Source organism: Cupressus sempervirens, chromosome 8 (assembly GCF_028749045.1).
Source record: "Cupressus sempervirens isolate cs-2001-9-10 chromosome 8, ASM2874904v1, whole genome shotgun sequence".
NCBI classification, from domain to species: Eukaryota; Viridiplantae; Streptophyta; class Pinopsida; order Cupressales; family Cupressaceae; genus Cupressus; species Cupressus sempervirens.
Window position 1 is genome coordinate 794,122,417 of NC_143125.1, and position 12,867 is coordinate 794,135,283.

General features: G+C 35.3%; 1 protein-coding gene, 1 long non-coding RNA gene and 1 pseudogene across 4 annotated transcripts in view; 1 reads left to right on the top strand and 2 right to left on the bottom strand.

The window, feature by feature from the left end:
- LOC149544789 (uncharacterized) overlaps window positions 1-11,724 on the bottom strand; it is an 88,327-nt gene extending 76,603 nt beyond the window's left edge. Inside the window, exons 1-2 of the long non-coding RNA XR_016355072.1 lie at window positions 11,590-11,724; window positions 3,986-4,065 (exon numbers count right to left, since the gene is read on the bottom strand). This is a non-coding gene — a long non-coding RNA (uncharacterized LOC149544789). The remainder of the gene's footprint in view (window positions 1-3,985; window positions 4,066-11,589) is intronic.
- Window positions 1-11,870, top strand: part of LOC149544788 (pentatricopeptide repeat-containing protein At2g13600-like) — a 100,924-nt gene extending 89,054 nt beyond the window's left edge. For all 3 annotated transcript variants that reach the window (XM_089795360.1, XM_089795362.1, XM_089795363.1), the window contains 2 exons: window positions 11,290-11,402; window positions 11,621-11,870. The gene's annotated coding sequence lies outside the window, so the exon portion shown is untranslated. The remainder of the gene's footprint in view (window positions 1-11,289; window positions 11,403-11,620) is intronic.
- Window positions 9,601-10,473, bottom strand: LOC149544790 (small ribosomal subunit protein eS30z/eS30y/eS30x pseudogene; annotated as a pseudogene).
- Window positions 11,871-12,867: the final 997 nt, after the last annotated feature.

A 12,867-nucleotide genomic window follows, 5' to 3' on the forward strand; every position in this document is an offset into this window, starting at 1 on the left:
ACATTTAATCTTTATACGAGATTCATTCTCAACTTTGTTCTTAATTATCTTGAACTTTTCGAACGCCTCAAACTTTTTTTTTTTAAAGAAATGCTACCCACATCATTCTAGTGAAATCAACAAAAATCATAAAGTACCTTTCTCCATATAATCCTCTTGTTCTGGTAGGGCCAGTTAAGTTTGTATGAACAATCTCCAACTTTTCCGTAGTAGTGAACTTTTTGCTGGGAAATGAAACCTTCTTTTGTTTAGCCATTATACATTCCTTGCAAACAACATTAGTAGGCTTCATGATCTTAGGTAAATCTCTGATTGCAAATGTACTACTAGCCTTCACAATGTTATCAAAGTTTGTATGACAAAACCTTCTATGCCATAACCAATTGTCATCCACTTTTGCAACCAAACAAGTCATCTTAGTAGGATTTAGTTGAAACATATTACCTCTAGATCTTGTACCTATTCCTATCAGCTTACCATCCTTATCTTTGATAATGCAGGTCTTCTCTATGAACAACAACTGATAACCCTTGTCAACCAACTGTCCAACACTCGACAGGCTATGGTTCAAACCATCAACAAATAAATATCATTAGCGTTAGTCTTCCCATCAAGAGTATAGATCCTATCCATATGATGTGACAAGCTGCGTTGTTACCAACTCTAACAATTCCTCTGTCATGATTTCTGAATTTAACAAACTTGTTCATATCACCAATCATATGATGTGAACATCCACTGCCTATAATCCAATCAGATTTCTTTTTAACTTGAGAAACTAGGGCTTTTTCTTCTCTAATTTCAATTTCAGAACTCTCTTCTTTTATAGTCACAAATCCTAACTCATCGTCACTTTCACTCTGAACTCTTTCCTCAAATTCATCATCTTCATTTGCATACAAACAATCTCTAGGTCTTCTAGGCTTGAAATTGCTCTTATATTTTTTCTCTCTTTTAGGACACTTAGAAGCAAAATGACCAAATTCATTGCAAGTCCAACATTTGAAACTTTTCTTACCACGTGGTTCTCTTCTCACAAGAAAGGCTATTCTTTCTTCAATCTTTTTGTCTTCTTTAGATTTGGATCTGCTGCTGTTAGCATAGTCTCCATGGGTGCTTTCTCAAAAGTAGATTCTAAAGCTTTCCAAATTTTACGAGATGTCTCTAGTGATTTTACTTGACTGTATTCATTTTTAGGAAGCGCTGTCAGTAATGCTTCTTTGGCTCGCATATTGCACATAAATATATCTCTTTCTTCTTCATTACATTCCTCAAGCTTTCTTTCTTCCATAGCTGCTTTGTTACTCTTTGTCAAAAGCCAATATCTTGGACCTATACATAACAAATGAGTCTTCATCTTTTCCTTCCAACTGTCATAGTTAACTCCATCAAATTTAGGACTTTTTTTTTCTGAAGTGACTCGCCATTGATCTCCCAAAGTTGTTAAGCTTTCTCTTCAAGGACTTGATGCTCTGATACCAATTGTTAGAAAGTAAAGTCCACCAATATAATTGAGGGAGGGGGTGGGGAGGGTGAATCAATTATCCAACTATTATGACAATTATAAACCTTATTAATCCTTACCCATATGAGCAATATCATCAGCAACCATAACTAGATACTCATACACAATAACTCCAAATATGTTAACTAGGGAAACCCTTGATCAGAGGGAAAACCCTGGTGGGGATGGTACCCACAAAATGTACTCATATAATTATTCTTTGTTAGAGGATCGACCCTATTAGGAGTCAATAAAATACATTGAATACATATCAATCCCCATTAGGAGGTGTAGAAGGTAGATGGACCCACTGTCCAAACAACTTCAGGAGCAAAATTAATGAATTCAGTGACCAACTGATCTTTGTATTTTTCTTTGTAGAATAATAGAAATGAACTGTACCTGTGCTTCCTTTACCTCTGTCCTGTCAACCGGATTGCTTCTTCTTCTGATTTCGATACTAGATCACAAACTTCACATCCAATAATCCCTTGGATTGCTTACTCGTATTTACCAAATACTTTGCTCTTGTTTGCACACTTTCACACTTCATGCATATCTCAAACAAGGAAAATATCCTTCCTTTATACCATGTCCTCAAAACAATTTCTTGAGTCTGCCTTGAGGCTTTCCTAATTAATTATAATAAGACCACATTAAGATAATTAATTAATTTATAAATACACAACACTATTGGCTCACAGTCTCTACAACTTCTCAAATGTGTGACTCTAGACTTTGCACTCTCGTTGATGTCATCATCGAACTGTCCTCTGTCACTGTCTAACCTCACATATCACGATTCTATCTTTGTTAGGAGATACAATCTATTTATTAGAAACTGCTTCTTAGGAACTCTGTCTGTATATTGCTCTCTGTAAATCAAGCATATCTTCTCCTTACTTGATGTGCACTTAACCTCGTCATCAAGACACATCATTGAACATGTCCTTAGTTGCGCTTGACCTGACCAACAATTTTCAGTCCGTATGACCTCGTTCTCTGTCTGCTACTCTGTCAGTCTTCACAGAAACCATGCTATGTTGACATCAATGACAAACACAGTCATGAATGCAACATGTGAATCATGCTAACAATCTCCACATGCTCTAGCAATGCTTAGGATACTCCCCCAAAGGAATCCTATCAACATTCATGGTAACCTGCTCGACTTGACAGCAAAGTATAATTTGGACAATCATGTGCTGACATTGGATTTAGCAACTTCTTTTTAAGATGTCCATGCATTTGAGTTCTTATTATAGATGTTTTTCCCTTGTAGGATTCCTCTCTTCTTCACCCATTCATACTGGCTTCACTAGCCTTGGGTGCATCCTAGGAGATTGCTATTAATAATGAGATCTTTATCATATGGTTTCTTTGAACACCTTTCTGATTCTTACCATAGTTGGTATACAACAAATACCATTGTGTAAGTCCGAATGTCATAACTTTGGATTCAAATTCTAAACAAGAATACTCATGCAAAATATAACCAAGAATATGTGTTAAGGGAACTATAAGCCATCCCTATGGTTATGCGATCAGCGTATAGAGAGCTGAGATTCATATTTAAATAAAATAACAGAGCTTTAAACATATTTGAATTGTTTCTATACTGAAATATGGTTGCATTTTCATTGGTATTTGCAACTTTAACATGACTATCTTCATACCCGATAGAGCAGATGCTTAATGACATTGATAAGAACATAGAATGGAAAGAAGATTTGATCGTGAAGATCCATGACCTATAATGATACCAGTTGGTTGGTGGCAATTGATTCAGCAATAAGGCTCCACTCGTGTGACAATGTAGACAAACCAAGATGTCGATAGAAAGAGGAATTTAAAGTTGCTAAGCTTGCGGTTAAGGAATTATGCTCATAACATGGTGATTGTGCTTTGATTTGAATGCCCTCCTTTTGCGGCCGTGGGAGATTATATGGTCTCTTGCATGCGGTTACAAGATGGCTTCACAGATTTGAGAGTTTTTAAAAGATGGTGCCGTTATTAAGGTGGCCACTGCTCATCGATGTGGAGTTAAAAAAAATTATATTTCCATGGTTTAGAAAGAAACACACACACATATATATATATATATTATATCATCATGCTATTTTGTTATATCTATAAGTACCTATATATACATATATCTATACACGTGTGCAATTTAGAGAGTACATATGATTTATTTCTAACATCATATTCTCTCTATATACATATGCGTGCACACACACAAAAGTGTAATTCATAGATATCATCAGAGTATCATGGTGACATCATTCATATATATATATATGTGAAAATTCGTTATGTCAACCACTTCCGAGGTCTCAAAACAAGAGAGAGGTAATTGTTCTTATCATGATTATTAAATGTTTAACATTATAAAAAATTGACCAAGTAGCTCATTACTGTCCAGGGTGTACTCTATTGCCTAGCTGTTAAATCCTTCATCAAGGTAGTTAGAGTACATACCTGATGGTCTGACGATGGACTAAAGTAGTGCCCCATTCCTTGAATCCTGTTTAGCAATGCTTTCTCCCCTTCGTCTCCTCCTGCAACCACAATTGCAACATTTCCACAATAATAATATATTCCTCCATTTAAATTAAACTATCGAGAACATAATAACAGATAATTGTAACAATGACTAACTACCATTAATCAAGTAAATAAGTATACATAATGAATCAATTGACACATCATTTTCACATGAAATAACAATTAATCATATTTTCATGAATGAAACTAACAAGTCCCTTACACATGAAATAACAGTTAACCATAACTTCCATTTCACAAGATCATGACATTAAAAAGTTTCAACGAACCATTGCAACGACTATAAGATTATTTTAAATAGGTCAAAATTTGGGATGTAACAGCAGATCATAACCAAGGAGGAAGCTAAGCATTATATAATAAGAGACCTGACATCTGTATGGACATCATCAACAAGGATTGGATCAGCGAACCAAGAAAGCATTTGTCTAAGAAGCTTGGAAATGAGGACTTAAAGGATGAATATAGTGATTTGATCTTTATTCTAAACAAAGTCATGGGAACTCCTCAAGGGGCTTTCTTTGATGCTTGGATGTATTATTTCATTGAGGAGATAACGATAGGGAATGCGATGATGAATTGGCCAAGGATGATTAGTGACAACTTAGATACTCAACTAAGGGACTTAAGGAAAACAAAGCAATTCCATATGAATTCCTATATGATCTACTTGCAGGCAAGGAATATTGAGTATCCAGGCCTCATATGCAAGTGCATGACTGGAAATGACAAAGATCAATTCAAGGAAAATGACATCTTCACCATGAATATCACACAAAAACTTCAGGAAGGATTACATAGGAAGTTATTCAAGGATGCCATAGCATTGATTGAATAGTATGGATATTGGTACATCCAATTTCTATTTTTTGCTTACATCAAGATCTAGGAATTTTCTTCAAAGCCCTACAAATATTCTAAGTGTCCTATGGATAATATGGTTTTGCTAGAGGTGGTTAGGCAACTTCTAGAGTTTGATTTTATGTAGAATGAAAAGCACAAGCAAAGAATGTCTTACTCTATTACATTGGGGAAACAACTTGAGTTGTGTCCATTATAGGAGCAAAGCAACAAAAGCAAAGTTACAATTCTATCAGCTCGGGACATACAAGGCAATGATGGGATTTGATCCATTCTAGAGGATCCATACTTATAGAGATAGGAAGTACACACTTACGATTGAGAGTAAAGACTATTGGTCAAATCTAATGGATGAACATGCTGTTAGGAGAAGGATATGGTCCAGGATGTCAATTGATTTCATGAGAAAATGTGGAGTCTTCCCTATTATTGACCAAGTTAAGAATGATGGAAATCTCGTTTATCCTCATTATGAGTATGAAAAGGGCAAATCAATTGAGCCACCCAATTGCTCACAAAAGGAAGAGCTTACAGATTTTGAGGTCTTGATGAGTGTGGTGGTGGATAGATTAAGGGCTTGGATTGGTAAGAAGGTTAATAGGTAAGGAAGCAAGGTGTTACCTTCACTTATGCGAGGATGCAGAGTGAGGACTCTTCTTCAAGACGAGGGGACAAAATCATCAGCACTTTAGGATTACACATTAAGGATGCAAGGCAAACTTTAAAGGAAGCAGGTAATGTAGCAAAAACATCACTAGTAAGTGATAAGACTATTAGTTAGGAATCTGGAAGCAAGATGCACAAGTTTGCCACACCTACTCTTGCTAGTTCTTCGTCAACTAAAGAAATAGAGGCACAAAGTATGGATTATAATTCAATATAGGGTGGAGATAGAAAGATTTTACCACATTACAGTTAGGACAAAAACCTCATCCACACAATCGTTGCAATAGGGTACAAAGATATTGCCATCATCTTCTACAATGCAATTGGTAGTTAATTTGGGATATGATATGAGGCAATCTGATCCCAACACTCGAGAGATGGAGGATGGGATCATTTCAGCATTAAAGGGATTTGATGAAGATGAACGGATGAAAGATGGTATCGATTTATCCATGATCCCTGAGTGGTCAAAGAAGAGCATGAAGAAAAGAAGAGTAGAGGAGGTACTCCTTATGGATGACATTGATACTTTCTTGAACATGATTAATAGAGTGAAAGAATCTATACTAGCAAAGAAGATTCATAAGATTACCAAAGACGAATCAAGGTCTCGCACTTTGCATTTGGCTGTCTCAGTTAGTGACAATACTAGGGATGAAGTTATTCCTAATGATTATTGCATCTCCTCATTTGATATTGGGCCAACAACTAAGGAGCAAGAATTTTAGGAGTGGAAAGACACTTTAGATGTCATTGAATAAAGGATGGATAAACTGATAAAAGAAAGAGATGAGCTAGAATTGGATCACTTGATGATGGAGTTCATAAATTAACATATGAATTTATTAGGGTAGGAGAGTTCAACAAATCCATATGTTATTACTTCTCAGGGTTTGCATTGTACTTGTGGCATAGTAAAAGGATGGGCAAGTGGTATCAAGGAGAGACCAAATCTTTCTTGCTAGGGTAGCTCAAGCATATGCAAGGACCATAGTATTGATAAATAAAATGCAAGGATTGGAGGAGATAGGGAATGAATTTCAGCCCATAGAATGCAAGATGATTCTCATCTCAAGATATCAAGGGGTATCCCCACACCAATCTTGACTTAAGTGGGAGTAATTGATAGAGGAAGTGCATATGACTTCCGTCATTGATATCTTTCATTGGTCATAAGCAGGACTACCTATGACCAGGCACAGTTAGAATGTGTGAATCTTGAGGGTCTTATCTTGAAAATTTGTTCGAGGGTCCTTGTTGCTAACAAGGAATTATTGGTCTTGACATTGATGCTTCTTGTGAGTTAGATTTGGATGGAATCTATCTCTTTCAAAGACATGGATTTTCGTGAGAAGAGTCAATTGAATGGATGTCTTTCATGATTTCTAAAAGTGATCTGCAAAGGCATAGTTCAGATTGGGATAATACATTGGACACTTGCATGGAGAAGTTAGAAGTTATGGATTTATAACATGGTGGGCTTCCTAGTATTGACATGGAGGAACTCAATGCAATTTTGGTTAACTTCATTGATTTCGCTAGAAGGAAAAAGAAAAAGGGAGTGCACATTTTGGATTATGAGTTATGTGATGATTAGGCACCTTGTTTCCTATTGATCCTCAAGCTATTGAATTTACTCATTGGCTTATTTTATGGAGCTTCATGTCTCTTGGCTATTTTTGGTTGGCCTATTTAGGATTTGTAATAGATTAATCTGGTTCATTGATTTCAAATCAATCTTGGCCTTTCATTGTAATTGGGACTCTCATATAAACCCCACTTCTCTCATTTGTAAAAGAGGTTGTTGGAAAATTGTTGCTAATATACTGCCGAATTAGATGTACTATCCATTGTTGTGTTTTACATGGTGAATGATTGTTGTGATCTTGCTTTAAGTATTATATTGGTGATCTACATCCCTCACTTAGAATAGATTCCATTTCAAGTTGTTAAGATAGAATATAATTTGATTTAAGTAAGTTGGATGAAAGAAATTGTGAATGTTTACTTTCTAGACTTGAACATAAAACTAGGCCACTACCCTCTTGCTGATTGTAAGTGCGCCGTGCAAGCTTAGCTAGTGATTGATTGTATTTAATTTCAATTGATATTCAATCTTTAGTTTGCTTCCATTTATGGGATTGAAGAGGAGATATTGATTTGAAAATCGTTTGGATATACCTTAGAAGCTTGCACTAGGTGGGTGGAGTCATTGACAAGATTGTATCTAGTAGAGTCCAAGTTCATTCATAATTCCTTGCATCATAGGTAGAAGTAGGAGTAGATTAGATCCACAAGTTTAAGTTTAAATTGCATTTCATAAATTGGAAATCAAAATATATTTTCATTGCACGTTGTGTAGTCATATTCAACCTTTAGTTTGCTTTTGTTGATGTGATTGAAGAGGAGATATCGATTTGAAAACCATTTGGAGATACCTTAGAAGCTTGCACTAGGTGGGTGGAGTTGCTGACAAGATTGTATCTATTAGAGTCCAAGTTCATTCATAATTTCTTGCATCAATAGGTAGAAGTAGGAGGATTAGATCCACAAGTTTAAATTGCATTTCATAAATTGGAAACCAAAATATATCATCATTGCACATTGTACAGTCATATAATTTGAATTAAGTTGACAATTCTTAGTGAACATTGTAAGTCCCTTGAGTGATCCAGCAAATTACATCATTTCAACTGATTGAGTGTCCACAATAGAAGGAACCTTGAAATCACCTTGTAAACTTCCTTTGCAGTCTTCCTTTTCAATCTTAGCAAAAGAAGTGACCTTATTCAAGGGAGGGTTGGATATTAGTGTTACACCCTGAAACATTGAGTGTTTGATTTTGCATGTTGTAGTGGAACAAAATTCATATCTACACTGTGCGGAAAAGGTATGGGATTAAGGAACCTTGAAGTTATCACCTTGTAGTCTTCCTTTGCAATCTTAGCATAAGAAGTGACCTTATTCAAGAGAGGGTTGGATAGTTAGTGTTTCACCTTGAAACATTGAGTGTTTTGTTCTGCATGTTGTAGTGGAACAAAATTCACATCTACACTGTGCAGAAAAGATATGGGATTATCTGCATTGATTTGGAAAGTAATAAATAAATAATCATTTTATCAAATGGCATTGACAGATCAGTATGGAGGAGTGTGTATGAGCCTATTGACCAAAGGATCAAGGATGTCAATGCTTATTACAGAAGTAGAGATGGAGTTTTGCTGGGTGATCCTTTTTCAGAAACATTTCTGAAAGCCATGGCAAACTGCATTGGTGGTGGGAGCAGGTACTCTGCTTGTTCTAGCCTTCTTGCATACAGTATTCTCATATTGTCAAATACCACGCATCTGAAGCTATTTCATCAAGAAGATGCTTGATAGCTTTCGTTAAAATTTGTCAAGGAGATGCTTGATGGTTTTGTTTTGCCTTCTTTCAAGTGGCATAAGAGGTAGGATTATCCTTGGTCACCATTACTCATCATGCAGATTGTTCTCCAAATTCTCAAGGCCTTTTTAGATTTTTATCCAGAATTTCCGAATACTACTGTTATGTGATATATACAATCTTCTTACTTTCATCCAGATGCAGAGGGATCGAATTGTTGTAGATTCTGATATCATAGGATAGGAAATGATAAAAACTTGATGATAATTCTGATTAATACAGGCACGTATATATGCAGAATAGAAGCTAGGAAACAGTTAGTTATTGTGCAGTTCTGCAACGGTCTTAACCATTAAACAATGTAGATAACAACACTAACAGACCACATGCTCCAAAGAGCATAATTTGTCAAGAGACCCTGTATCATGCCAATGCTCTAATCTAGATTCAAGAGTTCGTCATTGCCCACTAATAAACATCTTGTGAACAAGAACCGACATCTCCAATCACATGACGATAACCATCTCATGACAACCGAACTTTCACCACCAAAAGCTCCCACTGATGTGTGATACCAGGCTATTCGTGGTATCATGATAAGCATGTTAAAAGTCCAGTAGAGGCACCCTAATTATCCATCCTCAGAGGATAATTTGTAGACCTTGAGTATCAAGCACCAGATCCATATCAGATCTGATTTGCCAATATACGAGTAATCATGGTCATGGACCTCATAAAAAATATCTTTAAAATGAGACCAACAACTCCACACTGAGCAGTTATAACTTACAACTGCAAACGTTCTATACCCTGCAGAATTCGAACCAAATCCAGCATCTCCCCATAGGCATTGAGGAGCTCCATAGATTCCTGGTAATGTTTTCACCATTGAAAGGCTGATTCGTTTTCCTCCATCTTAATACACCTAATCAGTTACTTCCCAGAAGAGCTCGGACCTCTTTTCTTTCCAGATCTAAGCATGGTAGTAACAAAGTGGTGGCGGTTGTACTGCATGCATTTGTGGGCACAGCCTCTGGGCTTCTTCTTCTTGTCTTTCTTGGTGACCTTGGGGGTTTGCCCCCTCACCTTCCCTGCTCAGGCCAATTACCCATGGACTTTACTCATTTTGGATTGCTTCTGCTACTGCTGTGGCTTTTCTTGATTGTAAGCTCTCAGCACACCATTGTAACACCAAACACCTCCGAGTGAACTGTTTTAGCCCTTGTTAACATGCTCTCCCTGGGCCTCACAAACTCTAATTCCAATGTTAAGTAATTAGACAATGTGAGAACCATAGATTATACACAGACGCAAGATTTTAGCATGGTTCACCAATTTGGTTACATCCACAAGAAAGCAAGGCATTAATTTTTATTGTAGTAGTGTACACAAGGTTTTCCCGTCGTATATATACAATAGTCTTCAAGAGAAGATGAAGAGACAAAGAAGGGAAGATGAGATGAACAGTCAGACTTAACTTCCAACATTGCCTTCATTGACTTCAGCCATTATTCTTTAGCCTTACATAGATCCTTCTATAATTCCCCCTCTTCATTCTTCTAAGTTGATGGGTTTAGAAGGGCTCCTTAGGAACCTAATTAAAAAGAAATTTATTTTTCAAAATATATAAACATCGTTAGGATCCACCACTTAAATATCCCTTCTTCAATTTACCTAGTCAGAAAATTATGTTGATGAGAAGTATGATCACATCAATCACTTGGCTTCAGATCTAAAGTTCCAAAATCTGTGGTCAATGCTCATCCCTAGTTGCCCAGGCTTGTAGGGTTTTTCCATGAAACCAGATTATCTACATATGGATTCTGATATCCTGGACCTCATCTGTGTTTTGGTTACAACATTTAACATAATAGCACGAAGAGGTAACAATGGTAGAATTATGTCATCAAGCAAAACACAGAGCTTAACCATCACTTCAGAATTTGTCATGGTGATTTATGATGGTGGCCGCAATTTAACAGTGTCCTACATTTCTTATGGTGAATGAGAATTTTTATTTTGATAAGATTTCACTTATAGCTGATTAATATTCAATTAAGCCCGAGATATTTGTATCCTTTCCTCTTAGTTTATTTATGCATCTTTTTATGCGAAACATATTATTTTCTGATATTTTAGAAACTAGGTGTGCATTTTTCTCATTTTCCTAATTTCATCATTGTAAAGGATTACCTATTGAATTAGAGCAGCGATTTGGCTAGTTATTTTCTGAAGACTAGGCAATGGATAAGAATAATATTTCCAAGCGATTTCTAACAATTTCTTTGATACTTTGCTTCTACTAGGTTGTCTCGCTGCTGCATTGAAATTCAATTTCTAAATCTCCTGAGTGATACAATGCCTGGCGATAACTTTGGATAATGTTCTCTCATTTTCTACCTCTCAACGGTGAAAAGTTGTAGGTGTCTTTTCTTTATCTCATAATTTGGTAGCTCTACAAGATCATTTATTTTCATGGTGCGCTGAATCATCAATTACAAGACATGTTATGGCAGTTAACGCACAATCATAAATTTTAGAAAATATAATTCTTAGAATTTTGTGACCTCTCTATTTGAAGTTTAAAGAGAAGAATGCCTACTTACACTTTGAGTCGAAACTTGTTGATTAATGTAGGTAACATGCAAACACCAATAGTGATTTTATTCCAGCAAAAGGCACATAACTCTTGTTAACGATTTTTTCCTCTGCGCGGAATATGGAACGTTTTCGAAGGCAATCGATGGATTAAACAAACAGAGGCAAAATTAATTTTTATATATTTTCAAAAAGCAGTTGTATATATTGAGTAGAAGTTATTGTTCATGGAATATATTTATAATGATGAAAGTATACAATAAGAATGTATCTAGATTTCATTGCATAATTGAATTTCGAGTACCGAAGTGATGAAATTCCCCCATGATGGAAGACGCCAAAAGGGAATCAAAGTAATCAATGTTACTTTGATTTTTTCAGAAAATTTGAATTTGCAGGGTAAGAAACGAGTCTGGATTTTAGAGGCAATGCATTTTTTGTTTGCTCATTGTTGTCACAAAAGTTTGCATCCATACTTCAAGTATGACCCCTAACTTCCAAGCAATCTAGTGAAATATTGAATCAACCTCAAGTGTGGGACCTTGTACATGTGACACTGAATTTTCAGAGAATTTGGCCTTCCTTTCTAACTTAAATTTAAGAACTTTAAAGTAAATAGGAGAATGCAAAAATGTAAAGGCGTGATGTACCACACACTTAGTGATTGTTAGGATGAACAAGAAAGAGAGCATTAGGAGTAAATGAATAAAACATCAATAATTAATAAAAAGAGCTATAAAGGTGGAAGAGAAAAAATAATAGGCTAGGGTTATGACAAGATACCCAAGAAAATACAAAAAAAATTACAAACATAACTAAAAGTAAAATGAAATTAAAGGTGGAAGAGAAAAAATAGAGAGCTAGAGTTATGACAAGAGACACCAAAAAATACAAAAAATAATTACAAACATAGGTAAAACTAAAATGAAATAAGCAATAAGTAACACTAAACTATTATGCACTTGAAAAAACATAAGTCAAAATAAAAAGAAAAAAAGCAAAGAAGGACAAAAGAAACTAATAAATAAAATAATTGTTAAAGCAATTTAAAATAGATAATGACTCGAAATAAACAAATTGATAAATAGACAAATCAAAACAATTAAATAATTATAACAAATGAGGTAGAATAATAAGAAAAGGGTACTAATGAGTGATAAATAAACAAGAATAAAATAAATAAATAAAAGAAACAAGAATAAAAACAAAAAGCAAAAGAAACAAGAATAATGTCAAAAATTAAATTGAATAAAACATTAAAAAATAATTTATTTTTTTATTTGTGA